We start from the raw sequence: 23522 nt of genomic DNA, 5'->3' as shown, positions 1-23522 counted from the left end.
GGGTTTTTAACATTCAGACTTATTGCCTAAAACTTTTTCTTTGGAGATATAATGGAGTTTTACAGCAGTTTGATGAAATTTCATTTATTTTGACAGAAAGGAGAAAAGATTCTATTAATATCAAGATGATGTTTAAAAAAACCTTCTCATAAAATCTGACGATAATCTGAGTTAGACAGTTATTACCAACCTAGAGCCTTAAAACAACATATATTTATCATATTGCATTCCTCAGTGTCAAAGACCAAAATTTGTTTTAAGAGAAGGAGGAGGAGAAGGAAGACGTCAGCAAGATTGAATTCCTTTCTGGAGGCTCTAGATGAGAATCCATTTTCTTGGGTTTCTTGGTTTTGGGTTTTGTCCCAAGCTTCTCGAAGTTATCTGCAATTGTTGGCTCCTGTCTGCCTACTACCTGCAAAGCCAGCAGTGGTTGTGCTTATGTTATATCCCTGTGACACTGAGTCTCTTGCCTCCTGATTACACATTTACAGATTCTTCTCATTACATTGAGCCCATCTGGGTACTCCAGGGTAATGTCCCTATCTTAATGTCAGCTGATTGGCAATCTTAATTGCATTCTGTTATTGAACATCACAATAATTTAAACCATAGACTTTGACGTCATTTACAAAATAATTTAGAAAACTTTACTAATCCCTACCCCTCCAGTGCAATGCATTAGGACTATTTTGTAGTAATTTTCCATTATCCTTTCTGATGTTTTCCTACTTAGCATGTACTATAAATGAGGACTGTGTCTTAGTCCATTTTGTGCTGCTATAACAGGAAACTGGAGACTGGGTAATTAATAAAGACAAGAAATTTATTTGTCTCCTGCTTCTGGAGGGCAAGAAGTCCAAGACTGAGGGACCACATCTGATGAGGGCCTGCATGCTGCATAATCCCATGGTGGAAGGGGTTGGCAAGGAGGGGAGGAAGTGGAAGACAGAAGGACTCATTCTTTTATCAGGAACCCCATCCTGTGATAACTAAACTGCTCCTCTGGTAACAGTATTAGTGAATTCAGGAGGGCAGAGCCCTCATGACCTGATCACCTCTTAAAGTTCCCACATTTCAACACTACTGCATTGGCTATTAATTTTCCAAGACAATTTTGGAGCACATATTTAAACCAGAGCAAAGTATATCATGAACATTGTAGCATTTTTAAAAACTAGAAAGTTTTAAAAACTTAGAAAAAACTCAAAGTTAATTTCTAAATTTTTCAATTTATTGATTATTTTGAATTTTACTTTGGCTCATTGGATAGCGAAGAAACTGTTAAAAGTCTCTTATTGTACATTGAAAGGAAATGTATCTAATCAGAAAAAAACATTTCTCATTGTTTAAATAGAGCTAGGTAGTTTTTAATTTTCATTTTGATTTTAATTCATTTTTAGAATAAAGGCCATGGGCCCCATCAGTGTATAAGAGGGTTTGGTTAAGAATGGAGAGCCCTAGAGCAGTGTCAGTATATTTTCCCCACTTATATCATAGAAGCCTATATGTAGAAATTCAGAGAAGACTGGTAAAGAGCAATAAAATCCTACATTATGATATAAGATGTTGTAAATGCTACATAAAATCTTAGTTCTGTTACCTAAATTACAAATAAAATACTGTGCGTTGTTTCCATGCAGGAAATGAAGTGGTTCACTTTCAGTTTCCATGTCTGTATTTGAAATTACCTTCCCATCGGCAGGTGCATAATTCTATGTATTCACTTTACTTGTTTTCTATGTTCTTTTTAAAAAATGCTTTTGAACTATGAAGAGTCTTTTGTCTGATATCATCACAGCTGTTATTAGACACAGCAAAACTGCATGAAAATATCTAATACTGAGGGTGATTCCACCACCAATATGGTAGGTAATATGTAGGATAACAACCAGACATTATTTCTAATTTGGCCAGAAGAGTTAGTTTACATGAATGTATTTGAGATCCAGTGACTTCCACTATGATATTTCATATCAAAGGATTCTGGAACATTCTTTTTGACATTTAGTCTTCAACTTGGAAAACATGCCTATTATAATTATACTTGAATTCATCATCATAAATATTTAAATTTTGAGGAGAGCATAAAAATTAGATTAACCTGCACTGTGAGGCCTGGTTACTGATTCCATCTTGTCTGCCGCAAACCCCAGACCCAAACTGTCCCTGCTGTGCCACGTTCCCCTCTGGTAATTCCTCCCAATAATACAGCAATGACTGATTAATGAGAACAGGACTGTGCTCATCCTGCTAAAATGCCAGCATGATTAGCATTTCCAGTCTTGCATAGAGGACAGATCAGATATTAAACTGAGAAGAACAGATACGACACATGATCTTAGCCAAAGGGCCGAGAAGCGATGCATCACGAGTCTTGGAAGAAAGGCCGTGATGTTTGCTCCTACTGCTCTGTCAGCAAGCTTGTGGGCTGTGCTCCCACTTATGGTCCGAATCAGAAACTCTGGAATGGTGCCCCCACATTCCTCATGCAGAGGCTGACACTGGACCCTGTCAGACCCCTGTGGATGCAACTACTCCTGCTCTGTCTGGACTGGGCTGACACAGGGTCCCTTTTTTATTGAACCAACTACTTTTATTGTGGTATCTAAAGGGGGACTCCTAGATTTGACCGTTGTTACTCTGATTTTTGACACTGCATTGCCTCAACGGCTTTACTGACAAAAATTCCAAGAATTAATAGCAGAGAAGGACACCTATTGCAACATTGACTTCATGACACCTTTCCCCTGGCACCCATGTCTTTCCTTGTGATAAACAGAAACTGAGACTTTACTGCTACTTTTTTCCCACCCCATGAACTCTGTCATCTGACAATGCAGCTGGCTAATACCATTACCTGCTTGACCACAGGTAGCTTTTCTCTGCCACAGAGCTTCTTCCCTGCCTATAGGGAGTCTGCTTTCTTCCACCACATGGCAAAGCTTCCAGGCTCGATCAGCTTCCACGGACACCTCCTCACCTTTATTCTTAGCTTTTCTGGAGAATCCTCTACTGCTATGACAACTTTACAGGCTAGAACTTTTGCAAGAGTCACCCAGTCCCTGACGCAGCTTACGTCTTTCCAATCTGTACGCAGCTGTCTCATGCACAACAGCATGTGTGACTTCTGGCCCTGGTGACCGCTTCATGCCCTTCCAGACTACACACCAATTTTTCCACCTGCTGAAAGACGCTCTCATGTTACAATTTCTGTCTTTCATTCGCATGGTCACATAGACTGTCCCCCCAACCCTGACTACATCTTCACCTAGCAAGACCTTTACAGGTGCATTTCTCTCACCAGTCTTAAACTTTAGAAAAACGAAATTTAACAAAGTTTAATTGTGCAATGAATAATTTACAGGTCAGACAGCCTTTGAGAGTAGAAGAGGTCAAAGATTTGCTCCACAATGTGGGCAGAGAGCATTTAGAGACAGCAAACACAAATGAGATACACAGACTGCTACACTGGTTAGAGCTCGGCCTTGGCCTTTTGGGGGCAGGTCTGAACAATTGGCAGCCTGTGGGTGGCTGAAGGTTGGTTGCTGTTAGTGCCCAAGACTCAGCTATTTTCTACACAAAACATACTCCTCAGTTGGGTTTCCGGTTTCTTTATATATTAAGTTAGGTTGCAGTTTCATTCTTAAAGACTTAAGGCAGGAAGGCAGCCTCAGGCCACAATTACTTTATCTGTCTCTTAGGCCACCTCCATCGCTGTTTCTACAACCTGTGCCACTTGGAAACACTTGACACCTCAGTTGTGCTTGCAAGTCACTTAGGACAGATAGAACTAAAAACTTAGGTTTGACTGGGCCATCTCCAATATCCAGATTTGCACCTATGACATCACCTCCTGCACACCCAGTGTCTTCAGACCTTACTACTTGTTTCTGAGTCTTTTAGATCCTGTCCCATTCCGGCCTGCCATTGCTCATAATCAAGGAACTCCAAGCCTACTACCGCTAAGTCCAAGTCTGTTCAACTCATTTTACATCCTCATGTGACTATTTATTTCTCAGCCTCAGTACATCTGGTGGCTCTTGCTGCCCTAGGTGGCTTCATGTTCCATGTTTATTTATGGCTTCTGCACACCTACTCATTGACCACTCTGCACTAAAGTCAATGAAAATTTTCATCACAGGGTCATTTCAGCCACCCACTGAGCAGCCAACCTTCCAGCTTGCGGGTAATGCCTTTGCCAACATTCCGCCACTAGTCCACGTTTACAGTTAAGTCCCGGTTACTTCCTGTTAATGTCTCTTTCCTCACCTTGCTGAGTTTCCTCTAGAGCCACAGCTGATCCTCACTCTCTGTATCTCCCCTCATTTTCAGCCAACACTGGGACAGCTGTGCCCTCTCTGCTGATGACAGAATTTGGCTCTCACTGGACTGTGCCAGGGATACTGCCAATTCCTGACTTGGCATCACACGAGCCCTCTTACTGGGTAACTTCATACTGATTGGGGCACCTGCACTGGCTGGCTGGGCACCTCTCACCTGACTGCCCTCCAGGGGGGATGGTGATCCTTTTCTGGCGATCCTCCTTTCCCCACCTATGGCCGCACCCACCCCCTTCTTGCATTCCTTCACCTGCACGAAAGGGGCTATATCAGCCCTGGGGGAGTTAATCAACCAGGACAATCCAAAGCCATCAAATATGATACACTATGAGAAAAATGAAGCGTTAATACACAAATAAATGCATATATATAGGGTGTGTATTTTTCTCTGGCTTCAGGAACTGCAGATGCTGGCCCATCCCAACTTTTCCTGGGACTGTCTTAATGTTATGAGTCTGAGTTTCTCCTTTCTCTGTATTGGAATTTCCCCCCCCCCAGGAACAAAACTGCCAATTACTTGTCAGATAATGGGAAATAAATCTGACTAAAATTTAGTGGCCTTCTACCTCCGGAAATTGTTAGTCGCCCAGTGGCTAGGGCATGTTGAGATATCTCTTCTAAGGTAAATGGTACGTTTTTGCATCTGGCTCCTTCCACAACCAGGAAAAAGACACAGTGAATAGAGGCTTCTTTAGATTGTGGAGGCAGCATATTCCCTACCTGGGTGCATCACTGCATCCCACTTGCCAAATGACCTGAAAGGCTGCTAGTTTCCAGAGGGTCCAGGAGACAACTCTGCAGCAGGCCTGGGATGCTGTGCAAGCTGCTCTGCCACTCAGACCAGGTCATCAAGATCCAGTGGTTCCTCAGGTATCAATGGCAGTGAGGAATTTTTTGGAGCCTTTATGAGGCCCCAATAAGTGGATCATATGTCAGCCTTTAGAATTTTGGAACAAGGCCATGCCATCACCTACAGATAACTACTCTCCTTTTGAGAGACAGCCCTTAGCCTACTACTTGGCCTTTGTAGAAACTGCATGATGGACATTGGCCACAAGTTACTGTGTAACCCGAGCTGCCTATGATAAGCTGAGTATTATCTGACCCACCAAGCCATAAGGTTGAGTAGCAATACTCTGTTGTCAAATGGAAGTGCCATATACATGATTGATCCCAAGCAGATCCAGAAACACAACTAAGTTATTGGAAGAAGTCGCCCAAATGCCAATGGTATCTTCTCCTCCTGCACTGCCTTCTGTCTCGAAGCCAGCACCTGATGGGGAGTACCTATTAGCAGTTGGCAGGGGAAGAATAGACTGGGGCCTGGTTGACAGATGGTTCTGCACAACAGGCAGGTACCATTTAAAACTGGACAGCTACAGCACTACAGCCCCTGGCCATCCTGGCAGGAAATTTAGGTTAAGCATGGACTCAGTAATGTGGACTTTCATTCACCAGGGCTGACCTAGCTATGGCCTCCACTGAGTGCCCAATATGCCAATAGCAGATACCAACCCTGAGGCCCAGTATGGTACCATTCCACAGGATGATCAGCCAGCCGGTTGGCGCAGGGTTGATTATACTGGACAACTTCCATAATGGAAGGGGCAAGTTTTTGTCCTTACTGGAAAGACACTTACTGTGGATATGGATTTGCTTTCCCTGAAAGCAATGATTTTGCCAAAACTATTGTTTATTGACTTGCAGAATACCCATCCACTATCTTGTTATTCCACATAGCACTGCATTTGACTAAGGAACTCACTTCACAAAGAAGTGTAGCAATGGAACCATACTCACAAAATTCATGCTCTTATCATGTTTTTCATTGTTGTGAAAGAGTAGGCCTCACAGAACTTTCAAATGGCCCCTTTGAAGAGGCATTTACAGCACCAATTAGGTGCAGTGTCTTGAAGGTATGAGATAAGTTTGCACAGAAGGCTGTATATACTCTGAATTGGCATCCAACATACGGTGCTGTTTCACCTATACTCAGGATTTACAAATTAAAAAACCAAGTGGTGGAAATGAGAATGGCACAGCTCACCATTATCCCTGGTGACCAAATAACAAAAGTTTGACTTCTTGTTCCCATGACTTCATGCTCTGCTAGCCTAGAGTTCTTAGTCCCAGAAGGAGGAATCTTCCACCAGGAGGCACAGCAATGATTCCATTGCACTGGAAGTTAAGACTGCCACTGACCACTATGGGATCCTCATGTTTCTGAGTCACTAGGCCAAGAAGGGAGGAGTTACAGTATTGGCTGAGGTAATTGATCCAGACTACCAAGAGGAAGTTGGTCTACTGTTTCACAATGGAGATAAGAAACAGTATGCTTGGATTGCAGGATCCCTATGGCTGTGGTCCCCGACCACCAGGTTGCTGACTGGTATCAGTCTGTGGCCTGTTACAAATCAGCCACACTGCAGGAGGTGAGCAATAGGCAGGTGAGTGTGTTCATCTGTATTTATTGCTGCTCCCCATCCTTTGCACCATGGCCTGAGGTCCATGTCCTGTGAGATCAGTGGTGGCATTAGATTCTCACAGGAGTGTGAACCCTACTGTCAACTGAACATGTGAGGCATCTAGCTTGCGCACTCCTTATGAGAATCTAACGCCTGATGATCTGAGGTGGAGCTGAGCTAGCATTGGGGAATGGCTGCAAATACAGATGATCATTAGCAGAGAGGTTGCATTATGGTGACTTGTATGATTATTTCATTATCTATTACAACATAATAATAATAGAAATAAAGTGCACAATAAATTAATATGCTTGAATCATCCTGAAACCATCCCCCCTGCTCCCAGCCTGTCTTCCATGAAACTGATCCCTTGTGCCAAAAAGGTTGTGGACTGTGGCCTCAGGGCATCTGTTAGTATCACTATGCCCTGTGATGAAGGTCAGTGAAAACTATAACAGCACAATGCAAGCAGTACTGTAACTGACCCAGTCCATTCGAGAACGAAGTTTGGGTCAACTTTGCAGGTAAAACCCAGGACAAGCTCAGGACCTTTCTGGAGTTACAGCAAATACAGAATGGACAGGGAAAGAAACCAGTTTATGAATATGAGCTAGGACCATGGGACCAGCTGTGGCAAGGAGGACTGTAATTTTCATGAATATTTCCACATTTTGTTATAAGTACTTTTTTTGTTTATATACATGTATTAAGCAAATATCTCTGCATTTTCCCCTTATTGCCTTATGTTTCAGAAGATGTATTTAGACTTTATATCAGTATTTTAGCGTGAGTAACTTTACATCATATTATTTCAGTTACTGGATGTCTAGAGATGAGAAAACATCACTCAAGGAGTTTATCTCTTGTTCTGGGCAAAGGCTAAGTGTGTTTTAAGTTGTCTGCAACTTTCAGTTGTACACAAGTTCTATCGTATTAAGTAGAATTATGACCGTGTCATATTTATTTCGAAATTAAGTGTGGCTTAAGAAGATGCTTATGGGTTCCAAGTTTAAAAAGGGGAAAACTTCTTGTGGTTGACTGTCTGTTAACTTTATTGATATTGGGCAAAGGGATGCCTCGGTAGCTGGCAAAACATCATTTCTGGGTGTGTCTTATAGGGAGTTTCATAAAGACATTGTATTTGAATCAGGAGACTGAGGAAAGGGACTCTGCTCTCACCAATGAAAGCAGTCTCCATTAAATCTGTTGAGAGCCCAGATAAAACAGAAACATATGGGTTATCAGAAGTTATTAACATTAATGTCACTAAAGTTGATATACAACGACTCCCCCCGCCCCACTGCTAAATTTGACTAGGGAAAAAAAAAGTAGAGGAAAGGCAAATTATCACCCACACTTCTGGAGGTGGCGTATCAATCTTCTGTCTTCTAACATCACAGCTCCTGGTTCTATGGCCATTGAACCTTACCCTGTCCCCCACCCTCCTGGTTTTAGGTTCTTAGGCCTTCAGACAGAGACCACTGGCTTACTTGTTCTTTTTTTTTTTTTTTCTTTTTTTTTTTGAGACAGAGTCTCACTCTGTTGCCCACGCTAGAGTGAGTGCCGTGGCGTCAGCCTAGCTCACAGCAACCTCAAACTCCTAAGCTCAAGCGATCCTCCTGTCTCAGCCTCCCGAGTAGCTGGGACTACAGGCATGCACCACCATGCCTGGCTAATTTTTTCTATATATATTTTTAGCTGTCCATATAATTTCTTTCTATTTTTAGTAGAGATGGGGTCTCGCTTTTGCTCAGGCTGGTCTCGAACTCTTGAGCTCAAAGGATCCGCCCACCTTGGCCTCCCAGAGTGCTAGGATTACAGGCGTGAGCCACGGCGCCCGGCCGGCTTAACTTGTTCTTAAGTTTTCATTTGGCATATGGAACTTTTTGGCCTATATAACTGCATAGGCTTATCCTCAAAATAAATCTCTTCCTGTATATCTCTATAAATTCTATTGGTTTCCTTTCCCCTCTGGACAATGCTGACTAGCACATTGTGTCAGGGAGAAAGTATCCCTGGTATGGAAACTTGTGGGCAGAAATGAGTTTGGCCAGAGGAGGTTAGACAGGTGGCGACTATGGCTGCAGCAAGCCTTAGAGGAGATAATGGGAGGGTGGCGGGAAGACAGGGTCAGAGGCCGGGTCCTGGCACCCTGTGTCATTACTGCTCTCTGAAAACATCACCTCCAAAGTTAGTTTCTTAAAACTGCAAACATGTATTATGTCACAATTTCTGTGGCCCGAGAATGCTGGCATGGCTTAGCTGGGTGCCTCTGTCTGAGGGTCTCTCAGAAGGCTGGGGCTGTTTCCCCCACTAAACTTTGGGCAGCGGAGGATCAGCTTCTAAACTCAATCTGGTGAGTTGCTGGCATCATGCAGTTTGGAATGAGGGCCTGAGTTCCTTTCTGTCTATTGGCCTGGGCCCTCCCTCCATTCTTTGTCACACAGGCCCATAAATAGAGAATCTCAAAACATTCAAGCATGCTTCCCTAAAGGAAGGTACGGGGGGGGGGGGGCAGAGAAGACACCTGAGAGAGAAAGTAAGTGGCAAGTCACAGTCTTTTAGTAATTCAATCTGTGAGGTGACAGTCCATATCTTTAGTTTGCATGCTATTGACTAAAAGTGAGTCACTAACCCTTACTGGTTACACAAGGATGCGGATACTTGGAGGTGGGGATCATTGTGCACCATCATGGGGCTCCCACCACAGACACAAAGGTAAGACACATGAGCTTGATTCTACGTATAAGCGGAAGGCATTGGAAGGTTTATTATCAGAAGATAACAAAATCTGAATTTTATTTAATTCCAACTCCCCCATGGTGGGCCTTGGTAAATGAGACCAAGAGAGGGAGTGATTTCCCCAAGATCCAACTGACAGAACCCATGTCAGTTTCAGTTTTATTCTAGGCTATATCCCACTGATCACAATTCTTCCATCTCTAAGCTTATGCCTTAGCTACATGTAATACACACCTACAAGAATTATAAGTATTATCTCATATGCACCAGATGAGTTCCCTTGGAGCTAGATGGTAAGCATTATTCCCACTGTGCAGGTTGAAAGACTGAGGAGGCCATTGGAGGCACAGTGACATATCTGGGCTCGCAGAACTGGTAACAACAAGAAATCTCTGACCCAGCTCTGTCTCCCCAAATCTGTGGCTCTGACTGTATGCAAGTCTTCCTGGGGTGCTGAGGGAGGCTGTGTTTGCATAACCGGGTATAAGACAGCAGCTGACATGCGGGAGGAGGGTGAGCAGTCAGCAGTCCAGAGGGCCCTTTGAAAAGGGCCCACATGATGGAACCTTGAAGAAGTGACCTCACCTGCTTGGTGATTAACCCCAAGAGAACTTAGAGCTCTGATAACCAGGCACCCACATTCTAGAGACAGCCGTCTATACAACTCACTTGACAGGAGACTCTTAAGAGAGTAAGATGTCCTCCTCCTGTATCCCAACTCTCTGAGGCTCTTGTCTTCGAGGCCTGGAGTCAGAGCCTTTCTGAATGATGCAGACATTGGCTCAGCGCTCAAGCTTTTCACTCCCACACTTCAGACCAGTTGACAAGAGATGCCCAAAGGTAACACATGGTACCCCAGGGCAGGTCCATCCAAGTCAGGCCTCACTTGTGATTCCACCTGGGCAGCGTCACACCCATGCCTATTAATATATGTGTGTGGGAGGAAAGGGATGAGAGGGATTCCTGTGCAGAATCAGGTTGTCAGGTGTTGGAACACTGGTGGGTGTGTCATGTTCATACCCCAGGTCACGATGGCAGAATGGAAAGTTGAGTGTTGGGGATCAAGCTTGTCTACTCAGATGTTAAGTCTGAGACCTTGATTCACCATTTGGTTTCCTCCCTGGCTGGAGGTATCTGGAGATTTTTCTCTGTCCCTGATCTAGGGTACAGAATTTCTAAAAGGACCACTGACACCTCTTGACCTTGCTGCCAGGCACCTTTTTTGCAGGGCTCAATGCAGGAGATCAATGAGGAGTTGTGTGGGTCTAACTACTCCATCACCTTGGGTAACAGGTAAGGGTACCACGCCACCAACCATGGCCATTACTACACTGGGGTGAGAGTGGGCACAGAATGGTTTCCATGGCCTGGAGCTCAACATGACCAGGTGGGCCTAGGACTCAGAGCCAAATATGGGAACTCCGTGGGTTCTGTCCTAGGACTTTTTTACTTGAGTGTCTCACAGTCCCTTCCCAAAAAATCCTGGCCTCCATTAGTCTCCAATGGCAACTTGGTTAGGTAAAAATTCATGTGCATATGCTTGTAGGAAGATGAAAGAATCTGTTTGCATTTTTTTCACTTTATACTAGACCATGAGTGTCTTTGCATTTGACTACTGTTTTATAGTTTTAGCTACTTGCCACAGGTATCCTATGTGGCTGTCAGCTGCACTGCCCTTCCAGTCCTCCAGTTGTATAAAACAAACAAATATCACTCTTACTGGGATGGTTTATATTTTAAAATATTTGAGGGGTTTAAGCTATTCTAACATCTGTCTGCAACTTGCTGTCTCACAGAACACATCCTCTTAGTGCTGCCATGGTGAAAGCTGTGGTCTCACTTGTGTTCATAATAGTCCACCAGGGAGGCCATTTCTCACAGCATTTTAGCCTTTCAATGCTGGTGGACCCTGACATGATTCAATTCTCTTGCCATCTCAGCTATGCTGCAGGGGACACTCTGCGTGTGTCCTAATAGATCAGGTCAGTTTGATAGGGCTGCCATAACAAATTACTACAGGGCTGGGTGTTTTTAGCAGCATTTACTGAATTCTTGAGGCAAGAAATCTGATATGAAGGCGGCAGCTGGAGTAGTTTCCCATTTATTTACTTACATTTTCACGATGTTTGAAGACAAAAAATTTTAAATTTGATGGACAATTCATCAAATTTTCTCTTCATTATTCTTTTGGTGTAAAATCTACGCAATCTTTGCCTAATTCAAGATCACAATAAAATACTCTACTATTCCTCCTAGGAATATTTTAATTCTGGCATTTAGATATACAATCGTTTTGAATATTTTTGTCCCATGTTTTAAATTTGGGGTCCACATTTTCCCTTTTGCATCTCCATATCCAATTTTACCAGCATCATTTGTTCAAAACACTTTTCTTTCCTGTCAAATTTGTTGACGCCTTTCTGAAAATGCCTGTGTCTGTTAGCGAACCTTTAAATCTCCTCATTGGTCTACCTGCATCTATCCTAGTTCCACTACTACGTGCTTTGATTACTGTTACTCCTTTTAAAGATTATTTTGTGGTTTCTGGCATACTTTACACACAAATATAGATTTAGGGTAAGGTTGTTGATTTCCATAAAAATGCAGTTGAAAATTTGAAGGGTGGCCCCGCCCCCAGGGGACGCGTCCTTGGCGCTGCCGCCCTGCCTTGTCAACATCGACTCAGTGACCTCACAGAGCGGGTCTCCACCAGCAGCTGGCACCCGGATGGGGGCGGCCCGGCAGGGGCAAGCCATGGGGCCATGCTGCCAGAAACCAGCGGAACCAGGGGAACCAGCGCGGTGGTGGCAGCGTGGCCTGGGGGCAGGGGAGTCCCCAGCTCAGGACAGCACAGTAAAGAGCAGCGACAAGGAGCTCCTCCACCGGCCCAGGTCTCATCAGGGCCTGCCGTGGACGATATGCTCCACTGGCAGGCGACCCTAATGGGGCCCAACATCAGCCCCAACCAAGGAGGGGTCTTCTTCCTGACGATCCACTTGCCATCGGATTATGCCTTCAAACCACCCAAGATCGCATTCACCACCCGAGTTCACCCTCCAACATTAACAGAAATGGAAGCGTCTGTGGGCACTTCCTTAGATCTGAGTGGTCGCCGGTACTGACCATTTCCCAAGTGTTTCCGTGTTGTGCGCCCCCAACCTCTATGATCCTTTGCTTCCTGAGATTTCGAAGATCTGCAGAAAGGATAGGAGAAATTACGATGGAAAAGCTCAAGAATGGACTCAGAAATTGGCCATGTGACTTCAAAATAAATAATACCATCACCTTAATGGTAAAGATAAAGTGGCAGTTCAATTAAAAAAAAACTTGAAGGGACTGCATTGACTCTGTAGATCAATTTATGGGGTTTTCTGTTCTTAACAATATTAAGTATTGTTATTTAACATTAGATGTCTTTCCGTTTATTCATTTATTTTAAAATTTCTTTTAGCATTTAAAAACCAGTGTAAAGTTCTTACACTTCTTTTATTAAATTTATTCCTGAGTATTTCTTTATTTGTGATGCCATTGTGAATAGAGTATTTTCTTAATTAAATTTTCAGATTGTTAATTGCTAGTATAATATATATCGATCTTGTATCTTGTTACATGGGTAGATTTATTTTATTAGTTCTCATGGGTTTTCATTAAATTCCTTCCAAATTTTTATGTGGAAGATTATGTTGTTTGCAATAAAAGGTAGTTCTTTTTTTTCAATCTGGAGGATGTTATTTCACTTTCTAATGTAATTTCCCTGGCTATTATCTCTGGTACAATGCTGAATAGAGTAGGGAAAGTGGAGATCTGGTCTTCTTCCTAGACTTACAGGCAAAGTACTGGGTCTTTCACTATTACGTATAATGTTAACTGTAGGTTTTCATAGATTACTTCTGGCAAGACTCAGAATTTTCCAAATATGAGTAGTGTGCTGGGGATTTTATCACAGTGGGTGTCGGATTTGTCCAATGTTTTTCTGTGTCTATTGGAAAGATATCTTTTGTCACTTGAATAAAGTAACACGGTGTATTATCTCTATTAACTTTTCGATATTAAGCCAACATTGCATTTTTAAAAATAAAATCTCACTAGGTCATGTAGCCATATTGATATGCTCCTTGTGAAGTTTGCTAGTATTTTCTAAGGATTTCTGTGTCTGTATTCTTAAAGGATTTTTGTCTATAGTCTTCTTTACTTTTGATTTCTTTCCTGCTTTTGGTATCATGGTAATGGTGGCCTCATAGGATGAATTAGAATATGTTACTTTTATTTTTAGAAGTTACGGTGAAGAATTGGTATAATCTTTATCATATGTTGATACAATTTATCATTTAAGCCCTATACATTGTTCAACGATGGATATTTGTTCTGGGAAATGCACGGTTAGGTGATTTTGTCATTGTGTGAACATCACAGAATGTACTTGGACAAACCTGGAAGGTATAGCCTGCTATACACCTAGGCTATATGGTATCACTTATTGCTCCTAGGCTACAAACCTGTACAACATGTTACGGTACTTAATATTGTAGGGAATCATAACACAATGGTATTTGTGTATCTAAGTGTGTATTTATGGTTAGATATCTAACCACACAAAAGTTACAGTAAAATACACTACAAAATATTAAAAAATGGTATAACTGCATAGGTCACTTGCCATGAATGAACACATAGGACTAAAAGTTGTATAGTAAATATATAAGCCAATAACATAGTCACTTATTATCATATTATCAAGTTTTATGTACTGTATATAATTGTATGTACCATAGTTTTATCTCACTGGCAACACAGGTTTGTTTACAGCAGCATCACCATAGATACATGGATAATGCATTGCGATTCGATCTTAACATGCACTAGAAAGTTTTCAGCTTCATCACAATCTCATGGAAGCACTCTAGTATATGCAGTCCATCATTGGCCCAAACTTTGTTATGCAGGGCAGGACCACATTTATTTATATATATGTGACTATCTGTATACGCTATTTCTTTAGTTTTCTTTCAAAATTTGTACCTCTAAAGATATTTATTTCTAATATATAGTATTCCACGGTAACAGATTTTCTGGAAATTTGACCTGAGAAAATCTGGAATAATAATATGCAATGAGGCTTTTCCCTAATCAATGACAGACCCAAAATTTCCTTTTGTAGAATGGACATTGTGACTACAATTACTGTATCTAATAGTCATATTTACTGGGTGTGACAAATAAGTTACTGAACATAAATGATATTAGTAAAACTGTAATTTTACATTGGGTTTAAGAAGAGGGCTCTGACAGAGATAACCTCCTCTTTTCACCAGTATTTAGATAAGACAGAAACATAATTTTTATGACAAATACAGAATATTATAATTGAATGATATTTATAAAAGATCATTTGATGCCTGAAGGTGGTTAGTATTTACTTAGCACATACAGTGTATTAGGCACTATATCAAGCCATGACACATTTATAGATATAATACCTAGAGTTCAAAAATAAATAATTCAGAGATTCATTGGAAATGACAAATTGACATATTTTCAGTCATATGAGGTGATATTAAAAGCATCATAAAATTAACTGTTTTGGTGTACGGTAAATAAATTAACCTAAAGTGTTAGGCAATTTTACTAGAATGTTTGCCTAATTAGTCATAGAAATAAATGGGCAGCATTTTGACCAGTAAACAGAGAATATGCATTCTTTTCAAATAACAGACAAAAGTATTTTAAATGCATTTTTTTTTTTTGAGACAGTCTAACTCTGTTGCCTAGGCTAGAGTGCCGTGGCATCAGCCTAGGTCACAGCAATCTCAGAATTAAAGGAGAACTAAATGTTTATGGGTTAGAGGATTCGATATTGTTAAGGTTAACAATAACGATGAAAAAATTGGTCTATAGATTGAACATAAGGACAATTAAAATCCCAGCAGGATTTGTACATGTTTGTAAATTAACAATTTGATTCTAAAATTTATATGACAGAGCAAAAGTCCAAGAAAACCTAAACAATCTTTTAGAAGAACAAAGTCAGAGGACTTTAGGTAGTAAGACATATTGTCAGCCTGAGCGCCACCGACTGCAGTCTTTTGGTATCGCCTTCCCTGCCCCAGCCCCTGACACAGCGCAAGTAAACCCCGCACCCCTGTCGTCCCGGGCACCCCAGAATGTAAATGACCTGGGCCGGCCTCAGTGCCGCGCGCCCAGTACCAGCCTCCCTCTCCCCGTGACAGCACAGTGTGCGCCCAGCTGCAAGGGCCTGTCTCCCTGGGCAACGGCAGGACGCCAATTGACAGGGGACTAGGGGCTGGGGCGCTGCACAAGCCAGCCAGCAGATCTGGGCTGAGCACCAGTCCCCAGCTGTCGGAACCCAAAGCCTGTCCTCCCTCCCCCAAGATTGCGGAGAGCATCCTCCTCCTCCAACCCCGCCCTTGGATCCCCTGACCAGCCCTTGCTCCCACTGGAACTCCAGACCTTCCTACCCCACCGTCCCTAACCCCCGGAATTCTACTCCACTTTACCTGGGAACCCCAGATCTGCCCTGCTCAGAACCCCAGAACTTCCCCCCCACACACCTGCCCACCTCCACTCACCTGCCCCCTGAAGCCCCGGACCTGCTCTCCCTACCTTCTCCGCTCTTCCTGGAATTCCATGACTGCCCACCTCCCTCTGCCGTGGGAACCCCAGACCTCCCCTCCCCAACCCCAGACCCGTACCTCTAAACACACATCCGTCCCCCAACCCAGACCCGTCCCTCAATCCGGGCCTCAGAACCCCTGACCCCATGCCTTCCGCAGCTTAGCTGGTAACACCCACATCTCTCTCCTCCGGGGCCAGAGGCAGGAAGGGCGGGCTGCTGGAGGCCAGCACGGAGTCGGAGAGGAAGAGGCTCTGGTCCCCTTCGTCAGATGGAGACAGGAGAGAAGATAATACTCTGTCTCGCTGGTGTCCCCAGTGCACGCCCTCCGAGCCAAGTGGCTGTCCAGGTGGGCTGCCCTCGTGGTAGTCAGCTGTAATGAAATCCGTGAACCCGGGTGGCCCAAATCACTGACTCTGCCGAACCCAAGTGCCTGGTCCAGGACTGTCCGGGGCTCAAGGCCCGCAGGGCTGGTGAGCACTTCTGTGTGGGAAGGGCGCCACTCCCGCTGCTTCCGAGTGCCCCGCTGGTCACCTTCCCTCTCCGGAAACTGAAAAATTCAATGTGTTGGTGTGGCAAGTCTCTCCCGATGGCACTATGGAGAGCCCTGCACTTGCCCCTGTCTTCGTAAGTGCCCATGCTTGCCTTTTGTCAGACGTCGCGTTCATTTTCCTTGGTGACTACTACCAAGAATAAAATTGCTGGGTTACACGGTAGGCATGTATTTACCACCAAACAGTTTACTAGCTGGGGATGAGTTCAAGTCACTCCCCTTCAATGCCGAGTTGGTGCTGTCATTGTCATTTGGGGCACTCTGGTAGGTGTATGTGGGTATCTCCCTGTGGTTTGAATTTGCATTTCCCTGACGACTGATGATGTTGAGCCCCTTTTCACGTGTTACTGGCCATTTGGAGGTCTTGTTTCGTGGAATGCCTCTTCCAGATCTGTTGGCCATTATTAAATTTGGTTGTGGTCTTACTTAAAGGAATTCTTTGTGTATTCTGGATACCAGTTCTTTATCAGGTAGAGGTATTATACATCTGGCTGGCCTTGTCAGGCATTTGATGATTCCTTTTGATAATCAGAACTTAATTTTAGTGAAGTCAAATTGTCAATCTTTTCTTATATGTGTAGTGCATTTTGTGTCCTATTTAAGAAACCTTTGCCTATTTCATTGTCCAAAGACTATATCCTTTTGTCTTTCAGAATTTTTACTATTTCACATTTAGGTCCACACCCTGCTGGGGTTTGGGGTGTTGTGTCTGGAGTGAGGTAGGAGCCAGTGGGTCACTGTTCATTCCACTGCTCCCTCCCCCATGAATGTCCAGTCGACTCAGCCTCTGCCTGGCAATGTCACCTTTGTGGACAGTCAGGTATAGGTCTATTTTGGGGTTCTCCATTATGTTCTGTTGATATTTCTGTCCATGCATATTCTATTCTATTCTAAGTTCCAGTCCTTTTACAGCATGTCTTAGTACCTAAAGTCCTCTGACTTTATTTTTCTTCAAGATTGCTTAGGTTTTCTTGGACTTTTGCTCTGTCATATAAATTTTAGAATCAAATTGTTAATTTACAAACATGTACAAATCCTGCTGGGATTTTAATTGTGCTTATGTTCAATCTATAGACCAATTTTTTCATCGTTATTGTTAATCTTAACAATATCGAATCCTCTAACCCATAAACAGTTAGTTCTCCTTTAATTCTTCTCAGCAATGTTTGGTACATTTCACTGTATAGGTATACAAGACTTCTGTTAGATTTCATCCTAGATTTTGTTGTTTTTTAATGTTGTTGTAGATGATATTTTTGAGTTTCATTTTCTAATTCTTTATTATTTATAGAAATACAATTTATTTTGGTGTACTGACTTAGTATTGGGTGACCTTCCTAAATGCATATGCTGATTCTAATAGCTTGCGGATTCATTTAGGTTTCCTACATGCACAGTCATCATCTACAAATCTTTTCAATCTTTATACCTTTTTTTCTGTTTCATGCACTATTGCCTTGAATAGTACTTTCAGTACAATGTTGAATAAAAATAGTATAATATACATCTTTGTATTGTTCTCTGATTCAAGAGGAAAGTGTTCAATATTTTGCCATGAGGTATGATGTTGCTATAGGTTTTAAAGGAAGTTCTCTTTTACTGCTACCTTCTAACATGCCTAAACCCTCTGTGTCCTTCACATATGACCTGTGTGGCTCACCTTGCTATTTCTCTGCTATCTCCATCAGTCTCCTTCTTGGAGACTGTAGTTAACTCCAGGAGGTGATGCTGACTCTAAGACTCAGACTGTAGACAAGCCGGCTAGCACTTGGTCCAGAAACTGTCCAAGGCACACAATGGAGAAAGGAGTTTCTATACCAACCTACAGGTGAGGAACTGTTGTGTTGTCTGTTTTGTGTTATCTTAAACCATCCCATATCTTTTTTTGTTAGTATGTTTTTATTTTTTTGGGTTTTTTGTTTTTTGTTTTTTTTTGGCAACCCCCCCAGGGACGATCCCATATCTTGCTGGAATTTCTATTTCCATTTTTTTCTCTCATTCTATTAAAGTATTTTGGGGGTATATGTTGGAGTGTATGTAATTGATTAGTATAACAATGTATGTAAAATATGAATAATTATAATGTCTCCTACAAGATGGATGCTCAAATATTTTTTGCTAACAGAAAAGTGTAAACACAAATGGAGAAAAATGACAAATCTGGTCATCATTTGGCTGTTTATTTTTGGCACAACACGGGAGAAAAAATTATACTGAATACCCAACAGTTCCCACTAAACAGTGGTGACTGTCCTATGACAGTATTTGGGAGTGAGGAGGGCAGTGCCGAGAAGGCAGGAGGGAAGGATGGGAGGAAGCTGGACCGTCGCACGGTACTTCCCACACTGCTGGGGGTGGGCAGACTGCCCGAGCGGCCCTCAGGGCAGCCCCGCCAGGAAAGGGGGGAAGGTGCGCGGGCGCCGCTGTGGGCGCCGGTGCTGATGGAGCTGGTGCGCAGCGGAGCCTCCGAGCCAGGCGAGGGCGCCAGCCCGTGGGGCGCTCTGCGCCAGAAGCCGCGTGGTCAGCTCTTGCCTGAGCGCTGCTAATCGGAGGGTCCCTGGGCCGACCAGGCTGCTGGCGGGCAGCGACAGGTGCGTGAGCAGCACTGGGGGCCCGAGGGACACGAATGCGGCCGCCACATGGTGCTGCTGCTGTGCCTGGAACCACAGCGCCTAACGTCAGATAAGAGAGGTGGCTGCCGGGCCGTGCAGCGACAGCGACAAGTGCTTGGCCGGACCGAGGGGGGCACCTCTGCTCCTGCCCAGGCCTTACAGGCCAGGTATAGGGCGCTGCTCGTAATGAGTCGCCATTGCATTTGACTTCCTTATTTTACTATTTTTTGTTTTCTTTTGTTTTAATGTAATGTGTAGTTCATTGAAATGTTATCTTTTAAAACAGGAGAAATCTCAAAAAATTCAGAAGGATTTAGTCATAATACTTTGTTCTTGAAATTTGGAGATACTTTAGTATGTTTATAATATTTTAAAACCATTTAAAGTTGTTATAAATCGTTTTTTCAATATTTTGAATTAATTAGCTCTTAGAAGATGCCTTTAAAAATTTTATTCTCTTCTACTTATTACTAATGCAGAATTTTTGTTGTTGTTCTTACAAAAAATCCTTTCTGGACATATATCTTTCTGCCACTCATGAATTTTCTGTACTGTTAATGATTACATCACAGGAATGGGAGCTTGAAATATTCTTCATGATTTTAAATACTTCCCTAAAACAAATTCTGTTTTAGTGTCTTATATGTTTAGCAAACTAAAAATTATGAAGTATCTGTGTATTTCTTTGGATGACATTATTAATGATGAGAAACTAATACTTTTCAAAATATTTAGAACATAGCATTTCCTTACTATAAATATATTTGTATATCTTCTAGATGTTGTTTTCATAATGTTTTATTGAAAGTTTCAAACTTTAATTTTCTACTTAAAACATTTGTTCCCATATATGACAAGTTCACTTTTTTTGTTGAAATTTACAAGTAAATGGTGTCCAAATTCAGTAGGGAAAGTGCTTCATTGTGCCTATCTTTCTTTAAATGAAGACAAAAAGAATGAAATCAGGATGGGCTGAAAATAAAAAGGAAGAATAATGGTGATGACAATTGTTCATTTGTGGCTTGGGAGGGCATCGGACCCTTAAGAATACTTAACACTATAAAACCTCTTTCTCTGAACTTAGAAACAAAATTAAAGCATTCATGTTAAAAGTGTGAACTGTATGCACTTAGGGTGGGTAATGTCAGAAAGGAGGGACATCAACTGATTGTAGTCATATGTCCATGAAGAACAGAAGATATTCCAATTTACAACTTGGAAATGTCCAACCAAATTCAATATTTTTACATTTTATTATATATGACTTTCATTTTGTCTTCACAGTGATGCACAGGGGCGTGATGGTAAAAGGACTTACAAGTCTTTAGGAAAAAAAGAGTATATACTTTGCTTCTTTGTTCTGGACACAAACACACAGACAGCCAAAAGCATTTTTATTATAGCAGTTCCCAAAATTGGTAGCACAGGAATTGAGATCAAGTCATCAAGTCTCTCCATGGTTTCTCTGTCCCACACTTTTACAGTGACAGTTTTCCTGCATGTGCTTTCCCCCAGGGAAGCTAAGAATTATAAATCTTCCTGTCAGAAACATTGTGCCTCCACTTGCAGCTTACACTCCATTAACTTTCTAAAGAATAGTCGATGCATTGCAGTCATTCGGTGGTATCTGATGTGCAGCATATTTATCCTTATGCCATTTGTGTGTTTCATAACGATCTTTCCATGGAACTAATCTTAGTGAAAAATAAGTTTTCCTTCTCTGAAGTTGCCAGCTATTTTCCAGTTTGCCAGCTATTGCCACTGACCAACCCAGGTAACCCTCTCTCATCTTGTCACCTGCAATGATCCTAATCACTTTATGCTCTCAATGAGCCCTCATAGGTCTTACAATGCTGCTCAGTACCTGTGGCGAAATTAGTGATGAAAATGACTCTATATTCATTAGTATAGTAAAAAAAATTTAAGAACCATATAGATAATATTTAGTCAGCACAGGGCAGAGTGTAAAGATCACTATTCAAATGATATCCTTTATAAAATAGCGCTATTCTAAAAATTAGATATTGTGATACAGAAGAGTAAATAGATTTTCGAAACTTCTTTTTTCTTCTAAAGAACATATTGTCTAATGCAAAGCAGCTCCTGGGTTTCTGTAAATGGCATTTTGAATTCACTCCTATTTTTCCCCTACCCTTGATCTATGCCCAGGTACATTATGATCAGTCTATTTTGCTGGTTCATGTGATGGTGTTATTTTTCATTGCTCATGATTGTGCATATGCTTTGGGACTTACAACATTGAAAGGAGCCTAGGGTGAATGCCGGTATGAGAATGAACTTGTTCTGTGTCATATGTTCACTGAGGGTGCTCAGAGGATTCACCTTCAGCTGCAAGAGGCCATGGTTGTCACTTCTTATGAGTGCCGAGATGTGCGTTAGTATTTTAACTTTTCAATGTATCAGATAGTACTCAATTATTAGCATCCTGGCCAACCTATAGGCCACCTCCGTAAACATTTTTAAAGTTTTGTTTCTCCCTAGTGGGTACCATATTATTGCAAATTGCATGATTTTTCCCGTTGGGTTTCCCAGATTCATTAAGTTCATACATAGGACACAAAGTTTAAAATGCAGATCAACAACAAATGACTTTTTTGCACAGAAATAGATGTTTTGGGCACCTATCAATTGTTTGATTCTGTGAGTTGAGACATATTTCCAAGAGATATAAAAATACTTTAGTTGCCACCATTATTCCATTCAAATAATATATATAGTTAATTAATAACTGTATATTCATTATACAGTTATTATATTAGTACATATATTAATAGATTATCCCCAAATATTTTTTAACTGATAATTCCTTAACATACCAGAGTATAATTTGTAAAATATGGAGATTACTATACTTTTAAGAGAGTATTACTTGGATGCTTCTCATGGGTCCAACGTGACAACAGAACAAAGAAATGGATCGAGGATGCAGATGTACATTGGTGGCAATTATCAGTTGTTCGCTTCTGGTAGTTAAGATAATGATGTCCTTTTATTAGGTTAAGCTTTTGGAGAAAGATGATCAACTATAAGATGTGTCCTTTACAAACTCTTACATACCAGCTGGTTTTAGAACAATTCTCTACATCAGCCATTAATTTCTGAGTATGAGCCAGAAATACTAATTATCAACATATCTACATTGCCTTATATATTTACATGCATGTGATGACATAGACAGGAGAGACTTTAGAATATAATTGGACATTCATCTCAAAAAAAATCTAAGTGAATGTGCTGTTTTTAATTTTTTCTGTCATAAAGCTGAATTGTTCTAAGCACTGAATTAAACTAGTGATGCCTGAATCCGAGACAAATGACATGAGATAGTAACTCCACAATAATTAAGAGAAATTTTACAAGGTGTTCTGGTGTAGGAGATATTCTGAAAAAATCAGTGAGATTATCTTTGTTATTGGAGACGTCAGTGATTTTCAAGGCATAGGAGAATATCCTTGTTGCAAGTGAAATCTCAGGAAAAGAATCATGCGACTATGTTGATGCAACTTCACAGTTTCATAAGGTCATTAAAAGTAGGGTTTACCCTTTTGATAATTGAAAAGTTGTATATTAGCTAGTCTGTTTCAGATGAAGAGTTCACGTAGGGATTTCTGGGACATAAACTAAACTGGGACTAAACTCAGAGAGAACCATGACCAGTTTTAGGTGATACAGGATTTAGATAAGCACATAATGACCCCCCCAAATTGCCATGTCCTAATTCCCACATATTGGGAATGTACTAGACTTCATGGCAAAAGGAATATAAGGTTGAAGGTGAGATCAAGGTTGCTAAACAGCTGACTAAAACTGGAAAGATTATTCTGAATTATCAGAATGGGTCCAGTGTAATCACAAGGGTCCAAAAATGTGGAAAAGCGATAAATAGAAAGTGTCAGATTGGTGAGATGTGAGAAAGACCCTAGTGGATATTATATTTTCATTGATTTAATCAATTTCATATGCCTATCAATGTTTTGGAAGTTAAATGTAAAATGAGGGAATAAAGAACAACAAAGATATGATTTCTAAAAGGGGAGGCCCAGGTACAATAAAAGTATAGATAGTGTGCATTCCACAAGGGCATAATTGTGCATATGTTGGTGTTTTCCATATACATGTTTGGTGTGGGAAATGATGCAGAGGCTAGATTTTCAGAAT

General features: G+C 41.6%; 1 protein-coding gene and 2 pseudogenes across 1 annotated transcript in view; 1 reads left to right on the top strand and 2 right to left on the bottom strand.

Moving 5' to 3' along the window:
- The window catches only part of LOC138382890 (zinc finger protein 91-like), a gene marked incomplete at its 3' end in the record, with an annotated part of 192516 nt that overhangs the window by 105253 nt on the left and 63741 nt on the right, over positions 1-23522 (bottom strand). The gene's annotated exons all lie outside the window — the stretch shown is intronic.
- Positions 2185-2362, bottom strand: LOC138383040 (U2 spliceosomal RNA; annotated as a pseudogene).
- On the top strand, positions 12466-12808 carry LOC138382504 (ubiquitin-conjugating enzyme E2 D2 pseudogene; annotated as a pseudogene).

Source organism: Eulemur rufifrons, chromosome 4 (genome assembly GCF_041146395.1).
Source record: "Eulemur rufifrons isolate Redbay chromosome 4, OSU_ERuf_1, whole genome shotgun sequence".
Lineage (NCBI taxonomy): Eukaryota > Metazoa > Chordata > Mammalia > Primates > Lemuridae > Eulemur > Eulemur rufifrons.
Note: the sequence above shows the minus strand (reverse complement) of the source record. Positions and strands in the feature narration are given on the sequence as shown.